General features: G+C 47.0%; 1 protein-coding gene across 1 annotated transcript in view; it reads left to right on the plus strand.

The window, feature by feature from the left end:
• NDST1 (N-deacetylase and N-sulfotransferase 1) overlaps nt 1-27,260 on the plus strand; it is a 500,062-nt gene that overhangs the window by 139,817 nt on the left and 332,985 nt on the right. The window lies entirely within an intron of this gene.

Here is a 27,260-nt window from a genome sequence, read left to right on the forward strand (position 1 = left end):
TGGATCTGTCTCATCCTCTAAAGTCACTTGTGATTCGGGTGCTGGGGCTGAGGGGTAAGCCTGGGCTACATACACACCCTTTATCCTCATTGTATCTTCACGATCTCCCTAAATCCCATACTTTTCATCTTTCTGATCATATACGCATGCTTTCTCTTTTTCAGTTTGTGGCTTACGTTTCTTAATCTGTGCTTCGAATGGATTGTGTCCTCCCAGGTATTCCTCATCTTGTGATAAATCCTTATCTCCAGCTTAGCTGCTTCGGAAAAAAAAATTCTCGGCAGAGGGTGCTGTGCTCGAGGTCGTGGCGTTGATTGTCCCTCGACGTACTCCGTACTCTGTCGACGTCACCGATGGTATAAATAGCTCGAGCCGCGCCCTTTGCTTCAGTTCCGTTTTTCCGATCGCTTCGCTATCGAGAACACTGCGCTTCTATTTTCTGTGAAGAAAATGTCATCATCTTCGACACCTTCGACCCCCAGAACTGGGTTTAAAAAGTGTGCAGATTGTGGATCTAAGATTTCGATCACCGATCCCCACCGGATTTGTCTCTGGTGTCTCGGTTTCAGTCACCGAACCGACGACTGCGGGTCCTGCCAATCTATGACCGAAAAAGCTCTTTGTGAGAGGAGAGGTAAACTGTCGGTGGGGAGGGAGGCCTCAAAAAAAGGTTTTGTCAAAAAGACACAAGAAAGCGACTGATTCTAAGGAATTGGATCACCATACGCACTCAAAGAGATCTCGATCTAGGAGGAGATCGAGACACTCTTCGTCATCATCGAAAAAAATGAAGAGGAGACATAGATCTCCCTCATCATCTTCTTCTTCAGAGTCGACCGAAGAAATTTGTTGTCCGACTAAATCGGATTCTCCCAGTAAGTGGGAAGAATTCCGCAAAAAGATGATGGAGGTTTTCGAGAATGCGGCCCGACCCCCTCGAAAGACCCTTGGAAAAAGCCATACCTCTAAAGTCGCTCCATTGGACGACAAAGGGAAGTCCAAGGCTACCATGGCCAAGACCGGTAGCGTCGAGGAATACAAAAAACCTCTGGTCGACGTAAAACCGTCGAAGACTCTTCGAGAGTCGAGCACCTCTCCAGTGCCATGCAAGAAACGCAAGTCGTCGAAGACTTTGACAACTTCGTCGACGCCCTTGACATCGATAATTTCGACGCCAAAGCCAAATGCGTCATCGACGCCATTATCAAAGTCATCTTCGAAAAATTTGAGCGATTTGCCATTTCCTTCGAAGCAGATGGAAAAGGAAGAAAGGAGATTCACCCAGGTCAGACTTTTTCAAATATATGTCAGAAATCTATGAAGAGTCTGCTTCAGAAGAAGACGAGGTTACTCCTTTGGGAGTTACTTATGGTACAAGACAAGTTCCTGAGGAACTTATTGACCAGGAATCTAGAATGAGAGACCTGAGTGATACTCTACAGCAGGGGTGCACAACTGATTTTGACAGAGGGCCGAAAGTACCTTACATGAGGGCTATAGTGGGCCGAAAAGTAAAAGTGGGCGGGGCGGTAGGCGGGACATGTCAGGAGGCTTTTTCAACCCCCAATTTGTATTAAACACATGGAAAAAGATATGTTTTTGAGGGGTAACGATTTTTATTGCATTTCAAACTTACATTTTGTACTACACATTTTCCATTGCTATCATTTATTTCGATTTAGTTATTGTATATCGTCTGTTTAATTAAATTATATATATTTTATTGACCCTTGATTGGACATTCCGTTATTTTGGACTGCTATAGTTTGCTGTTTGGGTTACCCAAGAGGAGTATGGCCTTCGTTGAGTCAGGTTTCCTCAAAAAAGCAAAGGATGTACATCTCCTAACTGTGCCTGTTTTAGCTTTATTATTGAGTTCACTCTTGGAGTGCAACACTATGCCCCATGGCTCCCATCCCTAACCAAACACTATGCCCCATGGTCCCCTCACCCCCAACCAAACTCTATGCCCCATGTGTCCCATCCCCAACCAAACACTATGCCCCCTGTCCCTCACCCCCCAAGCAAACACTATGCCCCCTGTCCCTCACCCCCAACCAAACACTATGCCCCATGGCCCCCTCACCCCCAACCAAACACTATGCCCCCCTGACCCCCAACCAAACACTATGCCCCATGGCCCCCTCACCCCCAACCAAACACTATGCCCCATGGCCCCCTCACCGCCAACCAAACACTAGGCCCCCTGCCCCTCACCCCCAACCAAACACTATGCCCCATGGCCCCCTCACGCCCAACCAAACACTATGCCCCATGGCCCCCTCACCCCCAACCAAACACTATGCCCCATGGCCCCCTCACCCCCAACACAATCACTATGCCCCCTGTCCCTCACCGCCAACCAAACACTATGCCCCATGGCCCCCTCACCCCCAACCAAACAATATGCCCCAAACACACTCAAGCATGCACCCATACAGACCTGAACCCCCCACCCCCCAACTCAGCACACACACAAACATGCACCCATACAGACCCGAACCCCCACCCCCCAACTCAGCACACACACAAACATGCACCCATACAGACCCCAACCCCCCACCCCCAACTCAGCACACACACTCAAGCATGCACCCATACAGACCCGAACCCCCCACCCCCCCAACTCAGCACACACACAAACATGCACCCATACAGACCCCAACCCCCACCCCCCCAACTCAGCACACACACACACACGCACCCATACAGACCCGAAAACCCCACCCCCCCAAATCAGCAAACTCTCAAACAAGCACCCATACAGACCCGAACCCCCACCCCCCAACTCAGCACACAAAAAACATTCAAATCAAAACATTCATACACATCCGACACCCCCCGACCCCGCATCTCAACATACACACAAAATACATTCAAATACAAACATTCACACCCCCCACATCTCAACATACACACAAAATACATTCAAATACAAACATTCATACACATCCGACACCCACCCCCACCCCCGCATCTCAACATACACACGAAATACATTCAAATACAAACATTCACACCCCCCCACATCTCAACATACACACAAAAAACATTCAAATACAAACATTCATACACATCCGACACACCCCCCACATCTCAAAATACACACAAAAAACATTCAAATACAAACATTCATACACATCCGACACACCCCCTCACCCCCGCATCTCAACATACTCAAAATACATTCAAACACAAACATTCATACACATCCGACACACCCCCGTATCTCAACATATACACAAAATACATTCAAACACAAACATTCATACACATCCGACACACCCCCTCACCTCAACATATACACAAAATACATTCAAACACAAACATTCATACACATCCGACACACCCCCTCACCCCCGCATCTCAACATACACTCAAATACATTCAAACACAAACATTCATACACATCCGACACACCCCCGTATCTCAACATATACACAAAATACATTCAAACACAAACATTCATACACATCCGACACACCCCCTCACCTCAACATATACACAAAATACATTCAAACACAAACATTCATACACATCTGACACACCCTCTCACCCCCGCATCTCAACATACACTCAAATACATTCAAACACAAACATTCATACACATCCGACACACCCCCTCACCCCCGCATCTCAACATACACACAAAATACATTCAAACACAAACATTCATACACACAAACATAAAGCAAAACAAACCCGACACACAAACACAAACAGACCACTTACCGGAGACGTGCTGGAAGGCAGGCAGGTAAGCTGGAAGTCGCTGGAATCGCACTACGACTGGCGTGGTCCAAGGCTGAAATGCCTTCCGGCATCAAGCCTTATGGGCCACGCCAGCCGTAGTGCTGGCCCTCCATTGGTGCAGCACACGCGCATTACGTGGCTCGTAGGAGCGACGTGATGCGTGTGTGTGCTGAGCCAATGAGGGCCAGTGTTTTCACCGGCCCGGAAGACAACAAAGACTTTCCTAATGGAGGGCGGCCGCGCGGGCCGCCCTCCATTAGGAAAGTCTTTGTGCCTCGCGAGCCGGTCAAAAGGGCATGGCGGGCCGCAACTGGCCCGCGGGCCGTATGTTGTGCACCCATGCTCTACAGTCTGCCAGTGGAGTTGACACATCCCCAGAATTAGAGTTCGCCAAACCTGATCCTGCAGAGCATGCAGATGCTGGGTACAGGGGTCTTATGACCAGGGTAGTTGAATATATGGGTTGGGGTAATACTTCACCCATTTTTGAACAAGATGACATGACGGATATAATCGTCAAGGGACCTCAGAAAGATCCTGTTCTCCCTTTTCACAGGGCCCTTCAAAGAACTGTGGAGAAAAAGTGGGAGAAACCAGAAACTATTGCTTCTGCAGATAGCACTTTTCCAAGAAAATATAGACAAGCTGGAACGGATCCTGAATATTTGAATAAACATCCGACTCCAGAGAGTTTAGTCATTCAGGCAGCATCTACTTCAAAACAAACTGCTTATCCAACTATCCCTCCAGATAGAGAGGATAAAAAAATTGATGCCTGGGCACGTAAAGTTTTCACGTCCGGCAGTATGGCACTTAAGTCGGCAAATGTCACCTGTACCCTAGCCAGGTTTACCCATACCCTGTGGGACTGTATTTCGGCGGCGGCTGATCATATTCCGGAAGGCGAGGAAAGGGAAGGCTTCCTGAATATAGTCAAAGACGGGAAGGAGGCAATGGGGGAATGTCTCCAGTCTGGACTGGATACTGCTGATAGTATCAGACGTGCAAGCTAGACTCCTCAATGTGCCCTTTGATGGCTCGAGGCTCTTTGGCAGAAAGGCTGATGAAAGCCTAGAAAAACCTCGAAAGCGGCAGCTAAATCACTTGGCACCTCTTTGCGCCAGCCTCTAAAACCCTATTCCGGCTCATCTTCCTGGAGGGGTCGTTCTTTTCGATACTACTCCTCTTTTGGTAGAGGAAGAGGACGGGCTTCTCAAAGGGGCAAAAGAAACTTCCCTCGTGGAACACGAGGAAGAGGTGCAAAATCAGCCTCAGGAGCGGCATCTGTACCCTCAGCCACTCCTGCAGCCGCCTCCAAATCCCTCTGAGACCTTGTTACACAAAACACCAGTGTCAGGCAGGATCTCTCAACATCTGAAGGAATGGCAGGGCATTACCTCAGATGCTTGGGCACTGGAAACAGTAGCCCAAGGTTACTATCTCCCCTTTCTAAAAAGGCCTCAGAATCATCCACCGGGAGCCAACTCCGCCAAAATTCCGGATCCGCTCCTGTTGCAGGAAATTTTAACCCTGCTAGAGAAAGGTGCCATAGAACTGGTACCTGTAGCGGAGAGGAAAAGGGGTTGGTACGCCCCATATTTTCTCAATCCCAAAAAGGGACGGAGGACTCAGACCCATCTTGGACTTGAGAAACTTGAACAAGTTCCTCAGGAAGGACAAGTTCAAGATGGTGACTCTTTCTCCGATCCTTCAGGCTCTCCAACTCCAAGATTGGTTGGTATCATTGGACCTTCAGGATGCTTACTTTCATGTGCCAATCCATCCAAAGCACAGAAAGTACCTGAGGTTCGCGATTGGCAATTCTCATTATCAGTTTCGAGTTCTGCCATTCGGGTTGACCTCCGCCCCGAGGGTTTTCACCAAACTGTTGGCGGTTGTGGCAGCAAGTCTCAGGACAGGAGGTATTCACATATATCCCTACCTGGACGACTGGTTGATCAGAGCAAGTTCTCCAGAACAAGCTCAGGAACATCTTTCGATCACCTGCCACTTCCTCCACAAACTGGGCTTCTCCCTCAATTTCAAGAAGTCCCACATGATACCATCCCAGAAACTCCAATTTATCGGAGCAGTCTTGGACACTTCATCGGGAAAAGCCTCGCCTCCCGAAGTGAGAGCTCTCCACATCCAGCAGATGGTAACGAAGTTTCAGAATGCCCAACATCTACCGGCCTTCGATTTTCTCAGGTTGCTCGGCCTCATGGCATCCTGCATTTTCCTAGTACCAGAGGCCAGGTTGAGAATGAGATCCCTTCAATGGGCACTCAGATCTCAGTGGTCCCAGTTCTCAGGGAATATGTCGGATCTTCTGCAAGTCCCGAGCGCAGTTGCTCAGGATCTTCTATGGTGGGCTTGCAACGACAACATTCTCAAGGGAGAGTCTTTTTGGCAACCATGGCCGGAGATAACAGTAGTGACGGACGCCTCACTCGTGGGGTGGGGAGCACACACCAACGATCTGACAATCAGCAGACGTTGGTCTCCATCAGAGTCCAAACTACACATCAACCTGTGGAGTTGAGGGCAATCAGACTAGCTCTGAAGGCCTTTCTGCCCTCTGTACAGGGAAAGAATGTCCTGATAACGACGGACAATACAGTGGTCTTGTACTATCTCAACAAGAGAGGAGGTGTAGGGTCACTGCCACTGTGCAGAGAAGCAATACAGCTCTGGTTCTGGGCAATACGAGAAGGAATCTCTCTGTCGGCAATTCACCTAGCCGCAGAGAAGAACACGGCGGCAGACGCTCTGAGCAGGCAGAGCACGGTCTCTCACAAGTGGGAGCTGGCTCAGGAAGTCCTTCTGGAGATCTTTGCCCTTTGGGGAACCCCTCAAGTGGATCTGTTTGCCACCGCGATCAACCGGAAGTGCGATCAGTACTGCTCAAGGGAATTTCCTCGAAGAGGTTCTCTAGGAGACGCGTTCGTAGTGGAGTGGAAGTTTCCACTGCTGTACGCGTTTCCCCCAGTCCCCATGATTCTTCAAGAAATCAGGAGGTTGAGAAAGTTCAGGAAAACCATGATCCTAATTGCCCCGGATTGGGCCAGGAGAACGTGGTACCCGGATGTTCTAGACATGTCCATCTGCCCTCCAATACGTCTTCCGCAAAGAGAGGCTCTTCTCTCGCAAGAGGAAGGTCGGGTTCTCCATCCAGAGGTCAAGACACTCAACCTTCACGCATGGTTTCTGAGAGGTTGAGACACAAGGATTGGGATCTTCCGGATGACGTAATGGAAACCTTGCTTTCGGCCAGAAGACCAGCAACAAAGTCTTTGTACTGATGTCGCTGGAACAGATTTAGTAACTGGTGCAAAGACAAGGATGTGGACCCTTTTCAGTGTGGCACCCTGATGGTACTCTTTTCTACTACATCTAGCTAATCTGGGGCTCCAGATAGGAACAATCAAAGGATACCTTGCTGCGCTGTCCATTTTCAAGCGCTCCTCGAAAGAGGTTTCATATTTCAAAATACTGTTAATAATTCAATTCTTAAAGGGGCTTAGTAATGTATACCCTCCAGTACCTTTTAATGTACCAACTTGGGACTTAAATTTAGTATCAAAATTCTTGACTTGCATACCTTTTGAGCCTCTGCACTCCTGTCCATTGAGGCTATTGACTCTAAAAACTGTCCTCCTTGTGGCCCTATCATCAGCCCGCAGGGTTAGCGAACTTCAGGCTCTCTCATGCAAACCACCATATACTATTTTGTTATAAAGATAAGGTAGTCCTTCAAGTTAAACCTTCGTTCTTGCCAAAAGTAGTCTCGGACTTCCATTTGTCACAAAAAATAGTACTACCAACCTTTTATCCTCCTCCTCGTCTCGGCAAAGAAGAGGAGAGATTACACAGATTAGATCCCAAAAGGGCTCTTAGTTTTTACATCTCAAGGATGGCTAAATTGAGACATGACGAACTGTTTGGGGTTATACTGGTCATAAATTAGGCTTATCTGTAACAAAACAGACCATTTCCCACTGGATCATATTAGCCATAGTTGAATGCTACAGATTAGCGGGAAAAGAACCACCAGATGGGCTTCGTGCCCATTCTACAAGGGGAATGGCTACTTCTGCGGCTCTAAAGAGGAGAGTCCCAGCAGCAGATATTTGTGCAGCTGCAACCTGGAAGACAATGCATACTTTTGTTAAACATTGTTGTTTGGACATCGCCACCTCTAACGAGGGTTTATTTGCAAAGGCAGTTCTGCATTCTGTCCACGAAAACTGAAATTAGTACTCCCGCCTCCAAAAATTGATACTGCTATGGAAGCCTATCACAAGAAGAGGAATATGTGGGAGGACACAATCCATTCAAAGAACAAGTTACTTACCAACTGTAACGTTCTTTCGACTGGATGTTCCTCCCACGTATTCCTCATCGACCCTCCCATCCTACCCCACAGTACAGTTTACGTTTTCTTACACTTTCCTCTCACGAAGAATGTATCGGTCATGGGACCTCCTATATATATACATATTTCTAAGGCTTGTGGAATCTGCTTAGATCACAAGCTGTGCATAGGCCGACATCTAGTGGAAGCTGCGGAGTATTACAGTTTGTTTTTCGAAACTCGAAAATGGGCGTCGACACAGGGCGTGCCAGCAATACTATCCCTAGTGTGACGTCCACTGTACCCAAGATCCTCACGCGTCTAGGATCCTCAGATTGTTTTTTTCCGCCATACCAGTCGGAAGCATTTTGTGGAGTCCCCTGGCCTTAGCCATACTTTTGCTAGAATTTAAAATAATATTCTATTGACATCCTTTCCCACCCCAACGTCGAACTTCGACACTCGACGCCGGCTGGAGAAGAAATCGACCGTCGGCTGCTGCATGACGGATTTGGGCCTCGGAAGGCCGCTGGCCTCGGCCCGGGCCTGGTAGGCCGCTGGCCTCGGCCCTGCAAGTAGGGAGAGTGGGGGGTGGTACATACTCTGCACTCTTGGTATATAGGTACACCTTATACATTTCCTACACTTAACAGCCAGCTGCCTCAAGGTGCGTATGGAGGGTACCCCTTTTCAAGCGAACTGCAGAGCGTGTAGTAGGTTTAAACCTAAGACACTTAAGGACCATTCGACGAAGCGTTGGGCCCACCACGCCAGGCAGGCGGCCATGGCAGCGGAGGGCGCCTTCAGCGAAGGCAGCGATGCCGTACTTTCGGACGGCGAGGGCATTACGGCGTCGAAAGACAGCCGAACGCAGGTCCCCGACCTTGGAAGGTCGTCCGGCAGGGCGGCTATGGGGAAGACCCCCGGCGACACAAGCGCTTCACATACTACACACACTAAACACACTAAGTCCAACCGAGATTCGACAACGTCGAGTTCTCGGAAAGAGGCACAGACAGAACGGTCCGATTCGGTGTCCTCTGGGCGCTCTCGATCAAGATCGCTGCATGACTCCAGGCAATCATCCACTCTTGCCAAGAGTGCCTCGCTCCCTAGGCTAACAGAAGTTCGATCGTCAGAAGACGAAGGCCGCGCTCCAGGAGTCGGAGCCCGCAATTAAAGCCAGCGAGGCCCCACGCTCGAAGGACAGGGACACCTCTCCCGATCCTCGACGCCAGGCGTCGAAAAACTCCGGAGCCACTAAGGGACAGGGAAAACATTTTTCTACGCACGGGGAGGTGGGAAAACAGCAGAAGAAACTACCTGTACATTCTTCCACACCTGTGAAACACTCCACCCCCCTAAACAGACAAGCCCAGGTCTGCTGATAGGTCCACAACCAGCAAAGCTACTCAAGATAAATCCCATAGACTTACTGAGAGAGTCATTCCCAGTTCCAAAAAATGGTCCAGTGAAGACATAGATAGCGTCATGTCAAGAATGTCTTCTTTGGCTGATTTTTATGATAAAAATCCAGAACATTTCCTCTCGTATGATCCACAAGGGGCCACACCCTCAGGCTCTACTGATCCTATCCCCCCGAGTAAGCAGGCCCGGTTTGAAACTCCAATGAGGTCCAAACCCTTCGAGGTACAACCTTACGCAAGACCATACTCACGGTATCAAGGAGAGGCTTCCTTTTGTGAAGACCAGGAATTTGGGTTGATAGAAGAGCAAACCGGGACGGGCTACTATGGGGATGATGAGGACCAGGAGGAAGAAGAGGATGACCCGGAAACATACCGAGTAGATTCCCCGGTAGAGAACGAAGCCCCGGTTACCGACTCCCCGGTCGATAACCAACCCCTCCTAAATGAGGTTCTCGCTCGCGCAGCAGAACATTTCCACATTGACACCCACGGTGTACAGGAGGAAAAGGACTTCGCAGAAGAGTTAGTGGGAGAAAGGAGGCCTGTTGCCCAGACCATCCCTCTCCTTAAATCCATTCAGCGGACAATAGATCCGTCCCTGGTGAACCCAAACCTCACTAGAGCAGTCAATCCCAGGGTTGAAAAACCTTTCAGGGCAGCTCACTCTGACCCTCTCTATATAAGAGGACATCTGAAGCCAGACTCCCTAGTTGTCACCAACACTCGTAAGAGGGCTGGGACACCCTTGTCTTCGTCAGAAGCTCCTCCCGACAAGGAGAGCAAAAAACTATACGGTTTCGGCAGGAAGGTAGCCTCAACGGTCGCCTATCAAGCAAGGATTGCTAACTCCACCACCCTGTTGGCCAGCTACAACTGCCATCAGTGGGAAGAAGTCACGACTCTCATAGCCTCTGCTCCTGAACCGTTAAAGGGCCAATTAGCTCGGATTTCCGCAGAGGGTAGAGCTGTGTCTGGTTGCATTTTGAAAGCAACATTCGACGCCGCGGACAACGCAGGCAGATTGATAGCAGAAGGTACTGTTATCAAGAGACATGCGTGGTTACGGCAGTCTGGTTTTAAGGCAGAAACTCAGGCATCATTGTTAGACAAACCGGTGGAAGCCGATCTGTTTGGTACGGCGGTCGAAGACGCACTGAAAAATGCCAAGGATGAATACGAGACACTCAAATCCCTTGGCCAGTTAACCAATAAACCCCCTAACCAGAGAGGGATTAGTAATTTTCATCGCCCATGCAGCCAAAATTCCCAGAGAGGATCTAACTATTCCCAGGGGCAGGGTACACAGTGGAACAACAACCAACAGTCTACCCAGGGTTACGGCAGAGGTAATAGGAGAGGTCGCGGTAAAGGCAGAGGCAGCCCCAGCAAGGGAGGCGGCACGCCTCCACCAAAGCAGTGACGCTCAGTTCAGGGTCCCTTCTCACGCAACCGCAGTAGGGGGACGCATTTCAAACTTCACCCAGGCTTGGGAAGGGATCACATCAGACAGATGGGTGCTGTCAACAGTATCCACGGGATATTGTATAGAGCTACTGCAGCGTCCCCGGAACCATCCTCCACGACAAAGAGTACACTCCTTAGAACATTGAAGATTCTCCTCAAGGAGATCGCCATTCTTCTACAAAAGGACGCGATAGAACTCGTCCCGGGACACCAGGTAAACAAGGGTATTTATTCAACTTACTTCCTTGTGCCAAAGAAAGACTTGACAATGCGCCCAGTATTGGACTTACGGCCTGCCAACAAGTATGTCAAGCCCCAAAAATTTCATATGACCACGCTACAAGAGGTAATCCCCCTCCTAAAAAAGGGGGATTACATGGCAACCTTGGATATGAAAGATACTTATTTTCATATTTCCATGTTCCCAGCGCACAGAAAGTACTTGCGCTTCAAGGTGGACAGTCGGCACTACCAATTCAAGGTACTGCCCTTCGGGATAGCTTCAGCACAAAGGGTATTCACCAAGGTACTGGCGGTGGCGGCTGCACACCTACGCAGGGAGGCAATCCCAGTGAACCCTTATCTGGACGACGGGCTCATAACGGGGGAAACCCCAGGAATTTGCAGGACAAACATTCAAAGGACTATCGACCTCCTCCACGAGTTAGGCTTCTCAATCAACGAGAAGAAGTCAAGCCTGGTGCCAAGCACCTCAAAACAATTCCTAGGAGCAATCCTGGATACCCAGGAGGGGTTGACCTTTCCTTCAGAAGAAAGAATTCGGAATATACTACTGCAAATTCCGCATTATCAGTCCGGTCAACAAATAACGGTACGCAAAGCAATGCGTTTACTGGGCATGATGGCGTCATGCATTTACCTGGTCCCCCACGCGCGCCTGCGCATGTGTCCCATGCAGGAATGGTTGGCGAAACAGTGGTCTCAGGCAAGTGGTCAGTGGGACGATCTAGTGGTCGTTTCGCCAACACTGGTACAAAGCCTTCACTGGTGGACAAGAGAAAATCTCTCACAGGGGAAACCCTTTTACGATCCCGAAGTACAGGCAGTAGTCACTACAGATGCATGTCTGACGGGATGGGGAGCTCACCATCTCCACCACACAGCTCAGGGTCTCTGGTCTCACTCAGTGGCCAAGAACCACATCAACCTGCTAGAGCTTCTGGCAGTATTCAGAGCGCTTCAGGCGTTCAAGCCCCACCTACTGAACCTGTCAGTGCAAATCCGGACGGACAGCACTACAGCCATGTTCTACCTGAACAAGCAAGGAGGGACTTGCTCGCCAAATCTGTCCAAGCTTGCCCAGAAAATCTGGATATGGGCACTCAGACGGAACATCTTCCTGTCATCACAACATGTTCCAGGGGAGCTCAATTCCCTAGGGGATGCTCTGAGCAGAGACTCCCTCCCAGAGGAACACGAATGGGTTCTTCACAGAGAGGTCGTAGAAGATCTCTTCTCTCAGTGGGGTTTCCCCACTACAGACTTATTCGCCACAAGCGAAAACAGACAATGCCCAGGATTTGCATCCAAGTTCCCCCAACCAGACTCTCAGGGGAACGCCCTGTGGATGAACTGGTCAGGGATGTTTGCGTATGCTTTTCCACCAACTCCTCATCAGGAAAGTGGTGAACAAGATGAACAGGGAGTCGATGACGCTCATCCTAGTTGCTCCCATGTGGGCAAGACAACCGTGGTTCCCACACCTACGCAGGATGGCGGTGTGCGAGCCCATCAAACTTCCAGCCTGGTACAACCTACTGTCCCACCACCAAGGTCAAACAGTGCACCAGCAACCCAACTCAATGAACCTGGCAGCATGGCTCCTGAGGTCATAGAGTTTGGACACCTCAATTTACCACAGAGGTGTATGGACATCCTAAAGGAATCTAGGAAACCAAACACAGGGTGCTGTTACTTTGACAAGTGGAAGAGGTTCGGTATCTGGTGCCAGAGTAGACAAATCAACCCAGTTGATTGCACTCCTTCCACTATTGTTACATACATGCTCCACCTGCTAGATGCAGGATTGGTTTTTAACTCACTGAAAGTACACCTGGCATCCCTCTCGGCTTACACCACTTCCCATAGCAAGGTTTCGTGGTGGAAAGTACCAGTAGTTAAAGCCTTCATGGAAGGAGTAAAGAGACTTCACCCTCCTATTTCAAACCCACCACCAGGGTGGGACCTTAATGTGGTGCTAGCCAAGCTCATGGGGCCCCCTTTCGAACCCATGCATAAAAGCAGTCTCAAACACCTGACTTATAAAACGGCCTTCTTAGTAGCTATTACTTCTATAAGAAGGGTCAGTGAAATTCAGGCTCTGTCAGTGCAGGATCCCTTCTTTACCATCCATAAAGACAAACTGGTTTTACGCACACACCCTAGGTTCTCGCCTAAATTTATATCAAAATTCCATGTAAACCAGTCCATCGAGCTTCCGGCTTTCTTCCAGAACCCGCAAAGCTCGGCTGAGGTGAAACTACACACCCTAGATGTGGTAGGGCGGTCCTCTACTATGTAAATAAAACCAGACCGCTAAGGAAAACAGATCAACTGTTTGTCTCCGTAGCTACAGGCAGAGAGGGGGATCGCGTCTCTAAAGGTGCCATCTCGAAGTTGATTATTAACTGTATCCAGCTGTGTTACTCACACTCTGAAAAGACTCTGCCTTTTACGCCAAGGGCCCACTCTACTAGAGGCATTGGGGCCACTCTGGCTTTCATTACAAATGTACCCCTTGACACCATTTGCAAAGCAGCTACTTGGAGCTCTATTCACACTTTTACTCAGCATTACTGCATTGACACCCATTCCAAGGCAGAAACACAAATGGGACAAGCGGTTCTAAGACACTTATTTGCTCATGACCCTTCTCACATCCCACCTCCTTCTTCTGGTACTGCTCGCTAATCTATGCACAGCATGTGATCTAAGCAGATTCCACAAGCCTCAGAAGGGATACCTTACTCACCGTAATCGTATTTCTGATGCTTGTATCTGCTTAGATTCACATGCGACCCACCCTTCCTCCCCTCCGAGAGAAGGCGCATGATTGCTTGTAGTCTTACCTTTCTGTCTATCTGCTTGGATTATCTGTACTCGCGCTACTCCTCATGCTACCTCATGTCAGAAAAAATACAATCTGAGGATCCTAGACGCGTGAGGGATCTTGGGTACAGTGGACGTCACACTAGGGATAGTATTACTGGCACGCCCTGTGTCGACGCCCATTTTCGAGTTTCGAAAAAACAAACTGTAATACTCCGCAGCTTCCACTAGATATTGGCCTATGCACAGCATGTGAATCTAAGCAGATACAAGCATCAGAAATACGATTACGGTGAGTAATGTATCCCATATATATTTCATCGAAAAAATGGAACTGAAGCAACGGGTGCAGCTCGAGCTATTTATACCATCGGTAACGTCTACAGAGTACGGAGTACGTCGAGGGACAATCGACGCCACGACCTCGAGCACAGCGCCCTCTGCCGAGAAATTATTTTTCCGAAGCTGGAGATAACGATTTATCACAAGATGAGGAATACGTGGGAGGAACATCCAGTCGAAAGAACGTTACATTTGGTAAGTAACTTGTTCTTCTCTCATAGTTTTTTGTCTTGGAAATCTTCCCATTGCAAGGGTATAATGACCATATCACTCTTAGCAGCTAGTACTTCCCTTAAATATCCTTTTTTCTAGGTCAAAAGATCCATGTAGTAAGCATTCCAGATCATGGCTGTCGGTAGTGTATTGATGCCAATTATACAGAAACATCACTATGCCCAAGCCTTTTTTATTCATTAATTCCCAGCCTGGCGTTCGGGTAGACACATGTTTTTCTAACTCCTGTTGCCTCTTATAACTTTTTAATCCAATTTATTTCTTCTACTTACTTTGTCTACTTACTTTCGTGCCTTGAAACACTTGTGTATAGGTGCGTTATAAATGCCATATCATATATATCATATCACAAAGTTGCGTTGCTAATGTCTCACTTAAATGCAGTGTGTCGATAATCAATGCAATCTACAAGCACATTCCATGATTCATCCATGCCATGGCTTTTAACTTTTTATACACCAAGTGTATTTCTCTTATAATTCATTACCAGTATGCTTCCTATCGAACATTACATCACATATTCAAGTGTGTTTCCCTATGGCTCATTAACAGTATGTTCCCTACAGGAAATACATTTTATTTTATTAATGTGGAACAGTCTCACCCCTTTTTCTGCAGTCTTCTGTTCCAGTGCTTCACCAGGAATGTAAATCCTTTTTTCACACAGACTGGGATCCTCCGTTGCAGAGATCATCGTGTCGAACAGATCGGCTGGTGAGGGAAAGTGTGGCTGCTAGGAAAACCTCTTGTACTGATAACAGCAATAGGCTCCACCCCGACTCCTTCCTTTGCCTGACAGCTTAGTCCCACTGGATCTTTCTGCAATGAGGTCTCATCTGGCGGTGCCAAATTGTTAAATAAAAAAATAATAATATTAATAGTTCTGTTTTCCTTTGAGTCTAGCAAATCATGAAGCACCACGACAGTGTGTTAGTTTTAAAACGCTCAGAGAGAGACTGTTTTATTCTAACAGCTGCAGCTTTACTCAGTATGGTGTAAAGTCACCATTTGAGCCCTCCCTCTCCGTCTCTGCTCCTCTTCCATTCATAAAGGGAGTATATATACAGATTACAAAAATGAGCAGAGGAAAGCAGGATGACAAAAAACGAGCTGGGCAAAGCAGGGGGAATGGATGACAAAAACGAGCAGTGGAATGGATGACTAAAAACGAGCAGGGGAAAACAGGGGAGTGGAGGAAAGGAAGGGCAAGAAAGCAGGGCAAAGATTGCAAAATGGAGCAGGGGCAAAAGTACAACACCTACCTCATGATCCTCCAGCAGAACTCCCGAACCATGCACCAAGGGAAATATCTCAAGCAGATCTCTTGAAACATGCAAATGGAAATAACTTCAATAGCACCAAGACAGCATTAGGGGGGAAATATAATTTTGATAATGTCCTTTAGTGCCTGCAGACCAAGAGTCAATGCCCTGGTAGCCCCCATGGACATCCTTCAATTCAGGTTGTGAGAACGTTACCTGTGTGTGGCGTAATAGAAATGGAATCAAGTGAGGAGTCTTACTTACTCCTGCCCTTCGATCACATTAAAGGATCCGATTAGAAAAAACTATCCTTACTTGCCATGCAGCTCCACAACCGACTAGTGGGTAAAAGGGGAAGCGAGCAGGGAGGGGCAGGTGCTCTTACCTTGTGTGCTGCTGGAGGTGTGAAAGTTGACGGAAATATTTCTGACAGTAGTTACAGCTGTAGGGCTTGGCACCAGATTGGATGCGCACATGCTGAGCCAGGTAGGAGCCATTGGCAAAGGTCTTGGAGCAGTGGAGGCACTTGTGAGGCTTCGTCTGCGGGTGCACCTTGGTGTGGTTCAGAGTATGACGTTTGGGGTAAGAGAGGACAGGAAGTATGATGATCAAAATGTACTGTACATATCAATTTCAGTCTTTGAAGCTGTAATGCAGGTCCCAGAAATTAATTAGGCTAAGTCATCTGTAATTTTGAATTGAAAGGCATTTAGCTATAGGATTATTTTAGGTCACAACAAGGAAATACATTTTATTTTTTTGGATCGAAAATTAGTGTAAAATGCTGTGCAGACCCTTCAAATAAAGGGTAATTCTGGATTCTGGAGCAATGTGCGAGCATCTGTGCTTTTTGTTTTTAATACCGGGCACCTTCTACCTCTACAGGGATCAAAATAAAGTTTGGGTGAGCAGTAGCTAAAAGCAGCTCATGGGTGCCTGACATCATGTAGTAAGCAGGCGGGGTAGCAAGGAGCATTCCACATTCCATATGAGATGCAGACTGTAACCTTTTGTCCATTATATAACCAATTATAATTTAATTGTCTTCTCGATATGAAGACACCTATTGCTCCTTTAGAGGGGGTGTCCAAATATGCATAGTTAATATCACATAGGTATGTTTGTATAGCACCACTTGGCCTGGAAGCCACATTTAGCTCCTGTTAAATGTTGATGTCTAGTTAACCAGGCTCTCCTAGGCTACCAGCTAAATGGCTCCCAGATATTTCGAACCCTGCCCAGCACATCCCAGTAACCCATATTGTGTGTCCTGCCCGCTAGATACGTTCCAGGATCTGTAACTCTCCTTTGGTAGGCTGCCAGTCCATACACGGCCTGATCATAGAACATAAAATACGCCTGTGACCTGTATGCGCTCTTTAATCTCAAACGTGACCACAACTGTCTTTCCAAACGAGCAGTCAGCCAGGCAGCCTTGAGAGAGGACTCTGGATTGGATACCAGGTCTGACTGCCCTGGTCTATCAGATCCAGAAGCTATCCCATAGCACCATCTTAAACCCAGAGGTCCTTGTCTGTCTGGAAATGGAGTGTGCACCCAGGGGGGAAAACATATTGTTCAGGAAATGCAGAGCAAACGGGCAGTGCCTGTCTGCAGACAGTCATGGAAATGCATGAGAAGAGCATGTCTGTGGTCTTGTCACCTTTCGCCCTTTTTTCTTGTGGTACCTTATTGGTCACCTTAACCTACCCCACTATGATTTCTCATGCCTCAGCCAATCTTCTTTTTATCTTACCCAACAGTACTTTGGAGCAGCATTTAAGCTCATTCAAGAAACCTGCCTACATACATACAAAGGTTTTCCGAGCTGATGGGCCTTTTTTAAATGTATGTATGGAGTTTGTGTGCCAGAATGAGGCATAATTGCCAAGTAGGCAAGAATCCCCCTTTTGAATTGGCAGTCGAGCATAAGATTTCACTTGGCATGCTCTGGTTTGCAATATCTGCATTCCTGTATGTGCTTATGCACCTTCAAATTCTGTGTGCATAAGATTTGCACAGTAACCGTGATATCTGTGTCATCTGTTCCTAGGGTGAGCAGTCATCCAGGTCCTTCATGGTATCATCGGCAGATGTGTGTCTGCTCCTGCTATTAATACATTTCAGAATAGCTTTTGCCATCATGGTCCATCTGTGCCCCGCATATCTGAAGTCAACTCTAAGGTTAACACTTGGAACACATGTTCCAGAAAACCATGCAGAAGAGGGTTCTGTGTCTCTACGCTTTTCTCCCATGTGGCACAGCAGCACTGCTGAAAATGGAAGAAATTGACTTCGGAATCCCTCCTTTGGTTGGGGTGGGGAACGTTCCCTGAGCAATGGTGACATGGCTGAGGGGTTGGAATAGGAGTAGAGCTATGGATGGTATTTCCCATCCCTTCCATTATCTGCAAGCAAGGCACTTTGGGTGTGATGCCATAATACAATGGGCGCTTGTTACAACAGTGTGGATTGCCCCCTTACAGCAGGCTTGCTTTGGAACAATCCCTTGTGGCTTTTTGCTTTAAAATAGAGAGCCCCAAACCCCAAGAATCTTTGATTCATCTTTGGACGATTCAAGAGGAGGATACACTTTTGGACCGCTGCTGGTTGTCAGCGCAGTCCATTCCAAAGTCCTCTGCCATAGAGGCTAAGACTAAAGGCATCCAAGGCAGAGGAGAGCTCTATTCAATAACCATCGCCAGGGAGCAGTTAGGCGACTACCGCTGGACCATGGCCTCTTTACTGGCTGCACTGAAACCAGACTCCTGTTCAATGGAGATGAAGAATCCCTTGTAGTCGTAGCCAAGCTCCCTGGAGTCGGACTGCAGAAGAGAAGAACTCTTCGTGTCCCTGGAGACCCCCGATTGGACCTCCCAGCAACTCAGATTTCCAGGCACAGCTCTAGGCCCTGATTTCTGCATCAAACCGCTTGTGAGGTACCCCAACCAGAGCTTCTCCTTCCTGCTCCAAGCTGTTTCATGCCATGTGTCGTTACTGCTTGGACCGCACCACGTTTTACCCTGTTAACCAACTCCCAACCAGTGGCCCAATCGTTGCTTCAGTAAGCTCCGAACAGCCCCCTGGTCTCCCATTGGGTAAATTGTGACTTTTAGGCCCCCTTCTCTGCCTTTCTTCAAAGACATTCTTGAACATTGACTTTCTCCCAATTAAGTGACTGAACACCCATTCTTATAAACAAGGGAGCCATTCCACACAATCTGTGTTTTCTGTACAGGAATTGGGTTTTACTATTGTTAAGTTAGTTTATTGCATTTTGTTTGATTAAAAGTCTATATTTTCATAGAACCTAGATTGGACTTTTATTTTGGAACCATTGTACTTCAGTTGTATTGGTCGCTACTGTCTTCACCTCACTCTCCTCATGAGGATGGAGCCTGCTTTGAGGAGTCGGAAAGGAGAGCAGGACACCGAAAGGTCATGTTTTAACAAGAAGAGATTAATTAAAAGAAAATGGGTTGGAAAATTGCCTCTCTTGCCCTATGCTAAGCAGGGATTCCCTGACTATCAAGTAAAAACAAGGATCGATCAATCAGTCTGTCTGGAAGTCGAAAACAACTGTCCTTGTGTCCAAAACGTCCTAATTTGATCCTCACACTATAAACAAAACAAAAAGGGCGCAAGCAATTGTCTGACTTGATGTTAGCAACAGTGTTAAAAAAAAGTTGATTTCAATGAAACGGTTCTCCATGGTAAAGATCCTTGGACACAGAAGTTGGTCCCCTTCCTCTGGATTCTTGATCGGATGACAAAAAGTGTCTCTTGTAAGTAAAAGTTCCTCTGTTGGACTCAAAGTTCTTGTTTAAACAAGTTCTGTAACAATCCTTCCGTAGTGTCTCTTGTAACTTAATAGATCACCTGGTGTACTCCCCTGCCAGGAATATTCATATAATTTTAGCTGCCTGGTTTATTCGCTTCCCAGGACTTAATTTATGGTTTTCTGGGTCATATGGTATACTCCCCTGCCAGGTATCTTTATTCAACTTCACAGTTTCATGGTCATACCACAATAGCACATACCATGAGGATTTGATATTATTTGCTCAGTTCAAACCTCTTCCCCACATTGGTATTTCGTTTATCTGTATTTGATTGGAGTTTGCCTTTATGCTTTGCCTGTCTGCATTCAACCGTTCTCCTTTTTATTGGGATTTGCCTTTAAGCTTTGCCTTGTCTGCATTCACTGGTTGTCCTTTTTATTGGGATTTGCCTTTATTCTTTGCCTTGTCTGCATTCAAATGTTTTTTTTTCTTAGATAACTCCCCCATTGCCACCTCATGCCTCTATATTTGTGTGAGGTTTGTTTTTGTACTTTGTCTTGATTGCATTTAAATAGGTATCAGGCGTTTCCTAACCAGAAATCTGATACTGTTCAAATACTTGGTGGCACGCTTGTCGGAATGCCCCGGGTTCACCAGCCGCTCAGGGAAGACTCACTGGTGGTGTCCAGCGTCTCCGACTCTGCTCGCGCCTTGGCTGTGTGGCTCCCACTGCTGCTTTCTACTTTGGAGTGTACTGGTGCTCCCCCAGTGTCCTAAGCGGCCCCTACGGTCACACGCCAGCTGGCTCACTGGCTCCCGACTGGAGAACTCTGCTTCTGCGAATGGCTCACCTGCCAGAAGCTCCTACTCCGCTCCACGGCTATCCTTGTTCGCATGCGGTTTCTCTCCTTATTCCAGTGGCTTTCCTGCGATCCGCGTTCGTGAGCCTCAGCATGAGGTTTGACATCCTCTCCTGCACCCCTCCTCCTGACAGTGCGGTTGCCGTTTTTAAATGTCCCAAGCGCAAAGGATTTGGGTAAACAACTAGTCTTCATTTTGTATATCGAGCTGTCATTTTGCACAAACTCATCATCATCCTCCTCTTCCTCCTGAGTGGTTATGGGAGTTCAGACGATGGATGTCATGGGTGTTCTAGCTCTTAGAAGGTTTTTCTCAGAGGTTTCACATGAAAACATATTAGAAACAAAAGGGGTTGTGTATGAGGAGTGTCGGACTCAAAAGTGGGGGCCTGACCGGAAGAGTATAAAGAAAAGGTTTCTTGATTTCCTCTACAGTGGGGAATCGTTAGTTGACTATAGGCCATTACGGTCTTGTGGGTCAGTGGGTTTTCCTCGTGGGAAGCGGGAAATACAGTGCACCATCCAATTAAGTAATGACATCTCCATGGTGGTTGTCTCCTCCCTCATATAACTGCCCCCCGGGGTCAGGATCAGGTAGTGGTTGCCTTCCCCCTGGCCACATGGAAGGAGGTTCCATCCGGGAATCTGTAATGACTCCACTGGATTCATCACACTGCCCTCTGCTACCACATTGGTTAAAGGAAATATTATTTTTCGTGCTGTGCCTGTTTCACCTTTTTGATTGGGATCACTGCTGGTTTAGTAGTAGTGTTGGTCTGAGTAGGTAGTTTAGCCTCTGGTCCTCCCTGTACTCATGCAGAGCATTAGTCCTTTCATCACAGTGATCGCTTGTAAAATGCATGGATTTTTTACCAGTCCATTTGGCGGATTGCAAAACCAATGACGAACTGGTTAAGCTCCTTGCTTGATTCAGGCCACATTTCACTTCAAGCCGTAGGAAGGAGGCTAGTGAAAGTGTGCTCTAGCACCTTGAAGCGTCTCTTGTGCTAGATGGGATTACCAATAAAGTTGTCAAACACAGAGGTCTTATACAATATGAGTCATCCTATGACAATGTCCTACGTGGCAAACCATAAAATCTATTAGCAGGAGGGATTGGATTAGGGGAACATATCTACTTAAGAACATATACAGGTTAGTACTTCATTGGCTGTCTCTTATCTGTAAAACAACCCTCGAACTACCTCCTAAATACGTAAAATACTGGGATCTACGTTCTAAAACCGAATCCCAAAAACTCGAATTACAAAATTACAAAGCCCACTTGTATGCATTTTGTAATTCGAGTTTTGGGGATTTTGGTTCCCTCCCTGCTGGCGATGTAATGTATGCAGGGGACACCCCTGCAGCCCAAAATACCCCAGCTCCCCTTCTTGGGTATAATGCATTTAACCTTTATTTTTTTTCAAAATGTTGGGGTAAACCCATAATACCGATTATAACAAACAAAATGGCAGCGGATTGGTCTATGCAACAGTGTATAGCAGGTTGTCCCATAGACCCACTGATTGGTTGGCATTCTCACCCAACCTTGAACTTTGGACTCCACTAGCAACACGTAAAGAAACTGAAACCCAGGTCCTTGGATCACGTTGGATTACTCCCCACTTTCCCAATTAGTCCATCTCTCATCAGTCCAGCCATGAGCCAAAGTTTCCCGTCTGTAGTTGACCTTGTAGCCTGTTCTCTGCTCTAGGACATTCAAGGGAGTGACAGCACATCACTATCTTCATTTGAAGGCTTAATGAATAGCCCTTGTTTTCGACTTTTGAGTCACGAATGTGTCCATTTCAGCCTCTTATTTACTGCTATTTAATTTAATTATGCTGGGTGTCCTTCCTCCTCTTGGTTTCTAGAGACTTGGTCACTCTACTTTGTATAGACTTTATACACTCTTAATTGTCAAATTCTTGGCTCTTGCAACTGTTTTCTTCTTCTTTACTCTTCTTTACTCTTAGAGACATATGTCTTGTGTCCACGACTCATCCGTCTGTCTCGCTTTGTGCTTTACAGCTATTCCTTAAAATCCTTGATCGCATGCCATCATCTACTCCTTTCTGTTTTGCACACAAAGCTGTTCTTCCAGCGGCTCCTGACTCTGCATCCCAGATCTGTTTCTGAGGTAGTTGAGTTTAATATTTACATGAGCCAACGTCCATTTTCCAACTATGGCTGTCCTCCTATGTTTCTTTTCTACCTTGCGTTGTAATTGTTTGTTTATAACAAGCTTAGTATCCAGAGGTTTCTAAGCGCCGTCCCGGGGATCGAACATGTGTTGCTCTGTGTCGTCTTGCTTCCAATGCAAGAACGTTGCTCCAGAGCTATCCTCCCGAGTCCATTACTGGTCCGTTACTGCATATTTACATTTATTAGTCAACAAGTTACTTTGTCTTCTTTTGCATTCATGATTTCTTTATTGTTTTGTGCATGTTTCTCTTATTGCTTCAGTTACATAGTCACTCTTAAGTATTTTCATATCGTTTCAGCATGGCCTTGTACATCTTCTCCATTACATCACTCTGTCCTCGTCCGATTTCACTCAGTGCTCCATGATGTCTAATGGTGCGTGCTAACATCCTTCCATACGGCATCCTTACACACTTTCAGTGTGAGGGTACATTCAAATGGTTGTCTGAGTGCATATTGTCTCTCATACACTCGATAAGGTATAGGCATAACACATGGAGTCTCACACAGGGCCCTTCTCTTGCTATTCCAGTATGACGGCGGTGAGGGGGCACTTGTTAGGGAAAATGTGTCCTTCTGCTCCTCTATAAGAGGCTGCCTTTTTAAATAGGCTATGAGCAACCATCCTGGCCATGAACCTGAGAAGGTTTGGAATCTCAGTTACTTGTAGTTAAAACCAATCCCTCCAGGCAGCAGCAGAATCGTCCATTTCTCGATGTGTCTGCCCCAGCTCCGACTGCCTATGTGTTCACTGACCCCTCCTAGATTGTCAGGTGGGCATTTTCTAGACAGTAGCGTCCACGATGAGTAGAATGCCCTCCTGCTTTCAACCCTGTACTAAAGAAAAGCCCTGGCATTATAAAATCATTGCAAAATGTTTAAATATTTATTTTATGCATGTATATGCAGTTAGTGCCCACTCTCCACAGAGGCCTCATGGCGCTAATGGAAGAAGATGAAAGTGCAGTTCCACCAGGAGATTGAGATTAGCTGAGCAGAGGCCTATGGTTGGTTTGTAGAGACAACTGTTCTGCACAAACACTGGGCCAGCGCCATCTTGTGCTTTGTGGTCCATGCAGGCTGCATTAAAAACCTCTCTGCAACAGGCAACCAATGAGTAGTGAATATACACAAAAACAGTTTTTGTTAAATTGTAATTAAAGTACTTAAAAGAAAAAAAAAAACAGCATAATAAACAATATAGCCATAATGTACTTCCCAGTAAATCTAAAATGTAAATGTATATGTCCCTTTTCTAAATGAAGCAAACGCTCCTAAATCTTTCTGCGCCAAAGCATGTATTGCTGCTGCTTTGTAATCTGTTATCAATCATTTTGTTCACAATTAAAAGTATAGCAAGAGCCATCAGCCACTCTTCAGCTAATAACCGTAAATGTCTACATTGATTTAAATTAACTGAAACCCCTCTCGGCTATCAAACTGTAAAGGTAACCAAGATCGTCAGTGAGACCAACACATTTGGAAACCACAAATGTTTATTTGTGGGGTGAACATGGTGAAAGAGCTTTTTCACACTCTACAAGCCCTAAATGTCGGCTTTGCTGTTGCCATAGTCTAGTAGTCCCATTAAAACATTTAGCAAAAAGAGTATGATTGTTTTTTTTTTTCACCAACCAGGATGGAAGACTGCTCGTACCAGCATACAAAACCATGTTGACATAACAAATAATGATTTGGGTTTTAAAACAAAACAAAGCAAAAGAAAATGCATGATTAGTCGTCATCTGCTTGTAATCCGTGTTTAACACAGCATGCAGTTTATTATGCACCTCTCATTTTTAATCACCCTGTATTTGCACTTCTAATGGGACTTGTCACAAACCGTTGCCACTGTCAATTGCTCTTTCTCTACTTACCTGCGCATCTGCAACCATCTACCACTAATTCTCGTTTAAATACTCTCCTAATATGAGGCATGTCAACAGCGTTTCAAAAGCCCATTGGAAGAGCCACTGCCATTCTTTGTTATATTATGTTAAAAATATTTATTAAGCATGCGTTCACCAGTAGGCATCTTGGTGCTAAATCCAGCGCGACAGTAACTGGCAACAACCCCTGTCTAAAAAAGGAAGGTGTATTGCTCGCCGAAATGACAGGTGGTTCTCCGTGATCCGCAACCACTGAGGCAGTGAATTCCATTGGTGGCTGCCATAGAAAAGGCGTGGCCGCTTACACAGGAAAGTCGAATCCTGGGAACAAGGATAACTGCACTCTTCTGGGATCGAAGAGAGCGACAATGAACATACGGCTGGAATTGGCTGTCCTCTTTCCTCACTAACCACTCTTTCCAAGTCATCCTGGGCCCCTTCTCCTCTCCTACTTCCATCTCCTCCTGTGGTGTCCCCCAAGGGCTCTATACTCTCCCCCTAGCTCTTTAACATCTACCTTGCTCTCTTTGCACGCCTCATCGCCTTCTCCAACTTCCAGTGTTAACGCAGATGACACAGCTCTTCTTCAGACTCCCTGCTGACCCTCTTTCACACTCCATCATCCATGACTGCCTATCTGCCATCCAATCCTGGTGCGCCTCCAATGATATCTGCCTCAACACCTGTAAAACTGAGATCCTTCCCATTGGGACCCCTGCTCCCTCCTCCTTCCCCTCACTCTGGCCTTCCTCCTTGAGCTCTCCTACACTCTGAACTGAAGCCAGAAAACTTGGAGTCATCTTCGACTCCTCTCTCTCCTTCCTCCCTCACTATCAGGACATTGCCAAGAAGTCCAACTATCAGCTCTTCCTTCTCAAAGGAGTTCTACCTATTCTCACTTTCCCTCAGAGGCTCAATGTTACTCAAGCCCTGGTTCTCTCTAGACTTGACTACTGCGACCTCCCCAGCTTATCCAGAATAGGGCAGCAAGACTTATCCTTGGCCGTAAGCCCAGGGACTGCATCTCTCCTGTACTAAAAAGTCTTCACTGGCTCCCGATTACAGCACAGATTAAATTCAAATCCCCCTGCATCATCCACAAGGCTGTCTGGGCCAGGGGACTACCCTATCTTCAACTTTATCTCACTAAATACGCTCCCTCTGTCACCAACTCCTTGCATTTCGCTAACAGAGGGCAGGGGGACGCCCTCTTTCCTCTGCGGGCTCCCTCCTTTGGAATAGCCTCCCCCGCTCCATGCGCCTTGAACAGGATCTTCTCAAATTCCTGAAGCTCCTTAAGACTTTCCTCTTTTCCTCCTCTTTCCCTCCTTCTCTCCTATGCTAATCTCTCAGTTGCTATATTGGTGTCCTTGGCCTTATGTATGTTCAAGGCCTTGACCTCCCACACCAATTCTCCCCAGCTCCTGTCTATCCACAGCACTTTGCGTCTGCACACCCTCCGCCCTGGAGACTCGCACTTACACCTCCCTCGGCCTAGGCCGTGTAGTACTCAACATTCCTAGCACTTTTTCCATGGCTCGAGCTCGAACGCCCCATCACATCCCCCTTCTTCCTTTCTGCACTTGCACATTCTCTATACTCAAAAGCCATAGTAGGTTCTTCCCTCCTCCTCTTCCCCCTTTGCTCTTAATATTGTTTTTAATTTGTATTTCCCACCCTCCCTCCCTGCCCTGTGGGCACTTTGAAACAGTATATCCTTATTGTATAAGCGCCTAACAAGCAAACAATAAATAAATAAATACATTTCTGCTGAAGGTACTCCGCCCCCAACCTACAATGCACAGGGATTTAAACTGCACCGATTTCCCAATAAGGAGCCACTGAAGTTGGCAGAAACAGATGCAACGTGGGAAGCAAACGTAACACAAAGCAAAGCTTGCGCTGCAATATTTTGTAGGACTTGAAGCCGTCATAGCAAGTACTGCGGCTGGGCTAAAAAGAGCAAATTGCAGTAGTCTGCACAGCTCAAAACAAGAGAAGCCACCACAGGGGCATGAAACTGAGCAGGGATAAAAGGTAAGACTTCGCGCAAGATTTTTAATCTGAAGTGTTCAGACTGGCAGACAGCTGCAACCTGCGTATCCAATGAAAGAAAGGCAGATAATTTAACGCCAAGATCCTTCACCACCAAGATGTGGCGTGGGAGCGAGCCAAGGGAGACATGCCAGAAATCAGAAGTCCACAGACCGCCACCAAGACCTCTGTCTTGTCCCCGTAGCATCATGTTAATGAAGATCGATACAAACAATGATTTGTGTATCATAAGCATCCAGGAAAGTCACTAGAACAGAGCGAAACATATAAAGAGGGAAACGGAACGTAACCAGTCAGAAAATATTCGAACCAGGCCAGACACCCACTGCCTCCACCAGCTGACTGATCATGGTGGAGTGGTCCACTGTGTCAAGTGCAGGTGATAGATCTTAAGGTATCAGTGTGCCCACACCACCCTGATCAGACAGCTGGGCGAGGTCGTCCACCACAGAGACTAAAATGCTCTCTGTGGCCCGGCTAGGAGAGAAGCCCGATTGAAATGGATACAAAAAATCAGAGCATTCAAGAAAGGAACTCAACAGAGGGGAAATCATTGTT

Source organism: Ambystoma mexicanum, chromosome 3q, assembly GCF_040938575.1.
Source record: "Ambystoma mexicanum isolate Mex_15411 chromosome 3q, UKY_AmexF1_1, whole genome shotgun sequence".
NCBI lineage: Eukaryota > Metazoa > Chordata > Amphibia > Caudata > Ambystomatidae > Ambystoma > Ambystoma mexicanum.